General features: G+C 39.3%; 1 non-coding gene across 1 annotated transcript; it reads right to left on the bottom strand.

Annotated features, from left to right (window-relative positions):
* Positions 1 to 1,619: 1,619 nt before the first annotated feature.
* LOC143662855 (18S ribosomal RNA) lies at positions 1,620 to 2,578 on the bottom strand. The gene has a single exon (XR_013165623.1). It is a non-coding gene; the product is annotated as an 18S ribosomal RNA (ribosomal RNA).
* Positions 2,579 to 8,871: the final 6,293 nt, after the last annotated feature.

Raw genomic sequence — 8,871 nt, 5'->3', positions numbered from 1 at the left:
TAACTAGGTTTAGATAATTTCATCTATTTTGTCCTAAGGCTCTTGGTTCAAGTTGGCCCCGTCTCTCTGGTCCTTTCGTACTGGGAGAGATAAGCATATAGATAGAAACCGACCTGGATTGCTCCGGTCTGAACTCAGATCACGTAGGACTTTAATCGTTGAACAAATGAACCAATAATAGCTGTTGTGCCATTTGGATGTCCTGATCCAACATCGAGGTCATAAACCCTATTGTCGATATGAACTCTAAAATAGGATTGCGCTGTTATCCCTGGGGTAACTTGTTCCGTTGATCAATTTCTTGGATCAATTGATGATGAATTACCAACTTGACTTGTTAGGTCTGGTTATAAATCATTCGGAGGATTTTTTTTACTCCGAGGTCACCCCAACCGAAATTTTTAGCCCAGTTTATTATATGTTGGCCCTGAGGGGCTAATTGGGTATAATTGGGCCAGTAATTTAAGCTCCACAGGGTCTTCTCGTCTTATATTATTATCCCCGCCTCTTCACGGGAAGGTCAATTTCACTGATTGGAAACAAGAGACAGTAAAACCCTCGTCAAGCCTTTCATACTAGTCCCTAATTAAGGAACAGATGATTATGCTACCTTTGCACGGTCAGAATACCGCAGCCGTTAAACGCATGTCACTGGGCAGGCAGTGCCTCTAATAATTGTAATTCTAGAGGTGATGTTTTGGTAAACAGGTGGGGTTTGTGTTTGCCGAGTTCCTTTTGTTTCTTTTAATCTTTCCATTAGGCACTCCTGTGTTGGGCTAACAATTGGTGTAACTATTGGATATTTTGTGTGTAAGCTTAGTTTAGTTGTTAACTATCAGCGAGTTATTCGGTCTGATATAAACTTGTGCGTGAAGAAAGGTATTCTTGTTACTCATATCAACATTATCTCTTCTATTAAGATAGATTGGTCCAGTAGTAGTTTAGGAGTTGTTGGTATCTAATGGTATTTGTAGAGCTTATTGTTGAGCTTGAACGCTTTCTTTATTGATGGCTGCTTTTAGGCCTACTATGGAAGTGTATCGTTGGAACTCTCTAATTAAGGTTTTCCTGCATCAATAGGGCTGTATCCCTATTGATTATATCTAAAACTTACATTTAGACTTACATTTAGAACAATTTAGTCATTTGTTCTTTCAGGGTAAGTTTTAAGTTGAACTTATATTCGTCTCCTGGACAACCAGCTATCACCAGGCTCGATTGGCTTTTCACCGCTACCTACTGATCGTTTCACTATTTTGCCACATAGATGAATTAGTCCTATTTGACTGTCTGTAGGTAGATCGTCTGGATTCGGGGTATCTTACTTAAGTTCTCTTTGCAAGTGATATTCTAGTTGACTCATTATGCAAAAGGTAAAAGGGCTGATCTTTGCTGTCTTGTACTGTTAATAGTTCTTTCATCTTTCCCTTACGGTACTGTCTCTATAGCTCCTGTGTTATAATTTCTGTCACTAATACTTTTACTGTTGGTAAATGTTTTAATTTAGGTGTTAGGTGAATTTTTGTTGTAATATGTTTGGGCTAGGTTTGGTTCAAAGTGGTCTAATGGGTTGAAATCTTCTGGGTGTAAGCCAGGTGCTTTTGTTTAAGTTACACTTTGGTTACTCCAAGCACACTTTCCAGTATGCTTACCTTGTTACGACTTATCTCCTCTAAAATCAGGTGTCTGCTAACATGGATAGTTGACCTAGTACTGCTGGGTTGAGGAGGGTGACGGGCGGTGTGTGCATGTTTCATGGCCTAGTTCAGTCAAGCACTCTATTTTTGACTTACTGCTAAATCCTCCTTCAGACTTCGTTTTCATAAAGACTTTCGTGTTCTCTATAATTAGGGAATGTAGCCCATTTCTTCCCACCTCATTGGCTACACCTTGACCTAATGTTTTTATGACTATAGTTGTGCTTACTGTGGCTCCTTTTTAGGGTTTGCTAGAGATGGCGGTATATAGGCTGTATTAGCAAGAGGCGGTGAGGTTTATCGGGGTTTATCGATTATAGAACAGGCTCCTCTAGGTGGATGTGAAGCACCGCCAAGTCCTTTGAGTTTTTAGCTGTTGCTAGTAGTACTCTGGTGAATATTCTTGTTGTTTGAATATTTATGTTTACGACTAGGCATAGTGGGGTATCTAATCCCAGTTTGGGCCCTAGCTGTCGTGTGTTCGGATGTGCTAAAGTCACTTTCGTTGTTGGTCTTATTTATACTGGTGCTTTTTACGGCTTAGTAATAATTTGACTTTATTTGTATAGAATGTCCTAAACACTCTTTACGCCGAAGCTTATTGATTTGGGTTAATCGTATGACCGCGGTTGCTGGCACGAAATTTACCAACCCTGTATTAGTATGACTTAGTCAAACTTTCGTTAATTGCTTAATTTCTATCACTGCTGTGTCCCGTGGGGGCGTAGTTTAGCAAGGTGTTTTGAGCTGCTGTGTTTTGCGTGCTTGATACCTGCTCCTTTTGATCTTGTCTTGATCTAGAGGGCATCCTCACTGGGCCGTGGAGGCTTGCATGTGTAATTCTACTAAAAATCAATAAAAAGGCCGGGACCAAGGCTTTGTGTTTATGGAGTGCGTAGTACTCATCTAGGCATTTTCAGTGCCTTGCTTTAAAATTAAGCGACATGAACTGTTGTTGCCCTGTTGTTAGGACATAGGCTTTTTCTATACTAAAAAGTGCCAAAAGCTTGAGTGCTATGTCAGTATTGGCAAAAATTTTATTCGACCAATAAATTGAAAAAGTGCCTGCTGGTTGCCCTGTTGTTAGGACATAGGCTTTTTCTATACTAAAAAGTGCCAAAAGCTTGAGTGCTATGTCAGTATTGGCAAAAATTTTATTCGACCAATAAATTGAAAAAGTGCCTGCTGGTTGCCCTGTTGTTAGGACATAGGCTTTTTCTATACTAAAAAGTGCCAAAAGCTTGAGTGCTATGTCAGTATTGGCAAAAATTTTATTCGACCAATAAATTGAAAAAGTGCCTGCTGGTTGCCCTGTTGTTAGGACATAGGCTTTTTCTATACTAAAAAGTGCCAAAATCTTGAGTGCTATGTCAGTATTGGCAAAAATTTTATTCGACCAATAAATTGAGAAAGGTTAGTTTTGAGTTTTTATTGTTTACTCTATGTTGTTGTATTAGTTCTATTTTTGGGGTTTGGTAGGACTGTGTTAATGCTTCACTGAGAGTTTTGAGGGGGGGTTGGGGGGGTTTGGCTTAGTGTATTGTTTTTCTTTTTTTTTGTGGTTTTGGTTGTGTATATATGTGTATGTCCTGTTACCATTGACTGAATAACACCTTTAATTTAAGTATGATAGTGAGACCAACGTTCAATATAAGTCCAGCTACAATTGAATTGACTGCGACGGGGCCTCCTGTAGGCCATAGCTGAGTCGATGCAAATCCCCCCCCTAAAAAATAAAAAATACCAAATGTATGACACCACAGTTATGTGTGATCATGGGCTGATTAGACATTAGTCCATCGAGATGTCTCATTTAAGGGGACTGTGTGGGCGATATATAGCTGAATGGCCCTGAAGAAAGAACCAGATGCCAGTTATAGTTTCAGGCTAGAAACCCCCACGGGTGATGGGCCTGGAGCGAGAAGAGGGACACGATTCAAGCGGGTTGCTGGTTTCTCGAAGCTTGGTGATTATGGAAGGATGATGGTGGTGATATGCGTGTTGACAAGGATAAGGAAATAAGGAATGCGCTATGTAATATTAATAATAATATGTACTTAAGAATATTCATGGGGTAAATAAATGATGCACGATAAAGCATAGTAAAAAATTATTATTGTACATTAGGTTTTAATACTAAGATGGTACTTGAATTAGTTTTTGTTCAATAAAAGCAGGGAATAGTTTAATTAGAATTTCAGCTTTGGGAGTTGATGGTGGAATAGAGTTTTCTTCCCTGAGTGTCCTTGGAAGTTATTACTTCATTTTTGGCTTACAAGACCAGTGTAATATTTATACTACAAGGGCTATAGTTTTATTAGGTGGTTTTCTAGGATGCCTGCTAATGGTATTAGGATTAGGATGATTGAGAAGTATGAGATTGAGGCTACCTGGCCGATGATGATAAAGGGGTGTTCGACAGGTTGACCGCCGATTCATGTTAGGATTAGTAGGTTGGCCACTAATAATCAGAATAGTAGCTGGCTTAATGGTCGGAATATTATGCTTCGTTGTTTGGCTGTATGTAGTAGTGGCATGATTATTAGTACTAGGATTGAGCATACTAAGGCTACTACTCCGCCTAGTTTATTGGGGATTGATCGTAGGATGGCGTAGGCAAATAGGAAGTACCATTCTGGTTTGATGTGTGGTGGGGTGCTGAGTGGGTTTGCTGGTGTGTAGTTGTCAGGGTCTCCTAGGAGATCTGGTGAGAACAGTACAAGGGTTACCAGTGTTGCGACTATGATTAGTAGGCCTAGAATATCTTTGATGGTGTAGTAGGGGTGGAATGGGATTTTGTCTATGGCAGATGAGAGTCCTAGTGGGTTGTTAGATCCTGTTTCGTGTAGGAATAATAGGTGTGTTATTACTAGGGCTAGAATAATGAATGGTAGGATGAAGTGGAATGCGAAGAATCGTGTTAGGGTGGCTTTATCCACTGAGAATCCTCCTCAGATTCATTCTACCAGGTCTGTTCCAATGTGTGGGATGGCTGATAGTAGGTTTGTGATTACGGTGGCACCTCAGAATGATATTTGTCCTCATGGAAGGACGTAGCCCATAAATGCGGTTGCTATAGTGGCTAATAAGAGGATTACTCCGATATTTCAAGTTTCTAAGTATAGGTAGGAGCCATAGTACAGGCCGCGACCTACATGTAGGTATAGGCATATGAAGAATATTGAGGCCCCGTTGGCGTGAATGTAGCGGATTAGTCATCCGTAGTTAACATCTCGGCAGATATGGGTGACTGATGAAAATGCTGTGATTGTGTCTGATGTATAATGTATTGCTAAAAAGAGGCCTGTTAGGATTTGGATGACTAGGCAGATTCCTAGCAGAGATCCGAAGTTTCATCATGCTGAAATGTTTGATGGTGTGGGGAGGTCAATGAATGATTGGTTAATGATTTTGAATAGTGGATGAGTTTTACGAATGTGGGTCATTGGTTCTTATAGTTGAAGTACAATGGTGATTTTTCATGTCATTGGTCGTGGTGTAGTCCCATGTAAGAATTATGATGTATTTTGTACTTTTGCTGAGTATTTTGTTTGTTATTGGTTTTGTGAGTTTTTCATCTAAACCATCTCCTATTTATGGGGGGCTGGGGTTGGTAGTTAGTGGTGGTGTAGGTTGTGGGTTGGTTTTAAGTTTTGGTGGGTCTTTTTTAGGGTTGATAGTGTTTTTGGTGTATTTGGGTGGGATGTTGGTAGTGTTTGGGTATACTACTGCGATAGCCACTGAGGAGTACCCTGAGGTATGGGGGTCGAATGTGGTTATTTTTAGTGCAATGGTTTTTGGTATTACTATAGAGGTTGTTGTTATGCTATTGTTGGTCAATTATGAGGATATCTGCAGGGTATTTTGTGGGTTAAAATATATAGAGGATTGGGCAGTTTACAGTTATTTGGGTGATTGATATGTTCGTGGGGATTATGCGGGTGTTGCTGCTTTATATAGTCATAGTTGGTGGTTGGTGGTTTTAGCTGGGTGAGCTTTGTTTATTAGTATTTTTGTTGTTATTGAAATTACTCATAGTAAAAGGTTAATGTGGTGAGGGCTAGTATAATGGATAGCATAAATGATAGGAAGTATAGTTTAATTAGTCCTTTTTGGTTGGATATTGTTAATGATGCTGAGATGTTTATTTTGGAGAGGTTTTTTGGGGCAATTTTTTCCAGCCAGATTAGGTCGAGTGTGGAGGTTGCTAGATTTTGGCTTGTTTTGAGGATTGAGTGTGGGTATAGGCGGTGGATGATGTTGGGAAAATATCCTAGTATGGTAGAGAAGGAGTGATGTTGAGATGGGTAATTGTACTGTAGGTTGTGGGTTGTGTTGTTTAGTTCTATTGCTAGGATGAATCCAGTGATTGACACTGCTAGCGCTGTAAGTTTAATGTATGAGGGCATGGTTATTTGTTATATTGATATAGGTGGAATGTTGTTTGTAATTAGAAATCCTGCAAAAATACTTCCTACTGCTAAGTGTTTAATTGGGTTGAGCAAACATGGATTGTTTTCGTTAATGGAAATGGTTGTTTGAAATCAGGGTTGGTTTAGCAGGGAGAAGAAGATGATTCGAGTGCTGTATATGGCTGTTAGGGTTGTGGCAATTAGGGTGATTAGGAGTGCTCAGGCGTTTGTGTTGGAGGTGTTCGCTGTTTCGATGATAGTATCTTTAGAGTAGAAGCCTGTAAGGAATGGTATTCCTGTAAGTGCTAGGCTTCCGATGATGAGGGAGGAGGTAGTTAGTGGTAATGCATTAAATAACCCTCCTATTTTTTGAATATCTTGTTCATTGCTTAGGCTGTGGATGATGGATCCTGAGCATAGAAATAGTATTGCTTTGAAGAAGGTGTGTGTACAGATGTGTAGGAAGGCTAGGTATGGTTGATTGAGTCCAATTGTTACTATTATCAGTCCTAGTTGACTTGATGTTGAAAATGCTACGATTTTTTTAATGTCATTTTGTGTTAGGGCGCAGATAGCGGTGAATAGTGTGATGATAGCTCCTAAGCAAAGGGCTACTGTGAGGATTAGTTGGTTAGTTTGTAGTAGTGGATGGAATCGTACTAGTAGAAATACCCCTGCTACTACTATGGTACTTGAGTGTAATAGTGCTGATACTGGAGTTGGGCCTTCTATTGCAGATGGGAGTCATGGGTGTAGTCCGAATTGGGCTGATTTTCCTATGGCAGCCAGGAGTAGACCTATTAGTGGAATTGGGGTTATATTTGGGCTAAGTATGAAGATTTGTTGTATGTCTCATGAGTTGGAGTTGAGTATAAATCAAGCTAAGGCTATGATTAGGCCAATGTCTCCAATTCGGTTATATAGGACTGCTTGTAGGGCTGCGGTGTTGGCATCGGCTCGTCCATATCATCACCCGATTAGTAGAAATGATATAATGCCAACTTCTTCTCAGCCGATAAATAGCTGGAATAGGTTGTTGGCGGTTACTAAGATAATTATTGTGATGAGAAATAGTAGGAGATATTTAAAAAATTGGTTGATGTACGGGTCTGAGTGTATGTATCATATGGAGAATTCTATGATGGACCATGTTACGAAAAGTGCGATTGGAACAAATATTAGTGAGAAGTAGTCTATCCTAAAGCTCATGGAGAGTTTTATTGTTTGTACTGTGATTCAGTGTCAGTTTGAGATAATGGTTTCTTGGTCAGATATTAAAAATATGGTGGTTGGGATTATGCTGATTGTGAAGGCATATATAATTGAGGTTTTTACGTGATATGGGTACATTGTTTTGTTGTTTGTTAGAATGGGTGTTATGATTGGGAGCATTAAGATTGTAATAGTTATTATGGTAAATAGTGTGAATGCATTTATTACTTTTATTTGGAGTTGCACCAGATTTTTGGTTCCTAAGACCAATGGATTACTTCTATCCTATAAAAGTAAGAAAGCCATTTTTTATGAATGGGTGCAGGAGTTAGCAGTTCTTGCATTGATCTTTCTCGGTGGATAAGAGTTTTTATACTCTGTTTCTAGATTCACAATCTAGTGTTTTGTGTAAACTATATCCGCAATAGGATAGGCCGAGAATTAGTTTTGGGTGGATTGATAGCAGGATTAGTGGTAAGAGGTGTATTAGCATGAGGCTGTTTTCTCGTGTGAAGGTTGGTTTGATTATGTGATGCCTTCTCTATTACTATTCTCTCCATAGTTATTTATCTCTGTATCTAAGAGAGAGAGAGAGAGAAAAGGAGGGAGGGAGAGAGTGTGACGTATAAGGTTTCAACTACAAATAAAGGGGAAGCCCTTCCAAGTGTCCTAAGCCAGTATTTTCTGGAGGATCAGGGGCCATGATTTGGATTCTTCAGACCAAGAGAAATGAAACTGTCTAGCACAGTCGCAGCTAGGTTCGGTCTTAAAAGCATGGTGCAACTACCTAGAAGAGAGTGCTGGGAATGTCCACTACACAAGGCTCCAGGCAGTGCACTAGGAGCCAATGCTTCAAACAAGAATATGGTATGGTTTCTCCTCAGGTAGAATTCACAGTCTACATGAGAAACAAACCTGCAGATAATAAATTATAAAACAGCAGGGGATACTCTGTAATTAATAGGCAGGGAACATGCTGTGGTACCACAAAAGAGGGAAGAACTGTGGATGGCTGTTAGTTCTAAGGGTGGGCCCCCAAGTGAAGGTAATAATTGTGTTTTATCTTAAAGTTTGAGTAAATTTATCTCAGGCAGACTCTGGAGGGGAGAGAGAACAGGGGTGTGTTTGAGAAGGAATTTCAGGGCCATTATAGTTTTGGATGGGGTGAGGAAAAATTAGGGAAGGTATATAGTAGCTATTCTTTAAAATGTCTTTGTTTGGACCTATTTTAAAGAAATGGAGATTTAATGAATATTTCTAGAGTAAAAACTGCAGGAATCAGTTATCTACCTTACAAGAAAAGCCAGAAGGACATGAATCCAACAGAAAAATTGGATAATGTTTTATTTAGTCAAGAAATTTTGCTTCAAGACTGAACAAAAGTATTATTAAGCAGTAAGTTTAAAGAAAGATAAATCTGAGATGTTTTTTGGCTGTATAGTATATATATTGACCAGTTGATATAAATGTGAAATATGGGAAATGATTAAGAATGAACTTTTGAAAAAAGGAGAATTAATTGAATCAATTGTCAAAAAATTAATGCACTA

The sequence above is a fragment of the Tamandua tetradactyla genome, chromosome 18 (assembly GCF_023851605.1).
Source record: "Tamandua tetradactyla isolate mTamTet1 chromosome 18, mTamTet1.pri, whole genome shotgun sequence".
Taxonomy (NCBI): domain Eukaryota; kingdom Metazoa; phylum Chordata; class Mammalia; order Pilosa; family Myrmecophagidae; genus Tamandua; species Tamandua tetradactyla.
The sequence above is the reverse complement of the archived record's forward strand: the minus strand, read 5'-3'. Positions and strand labels throughout refer to the sequence as shown.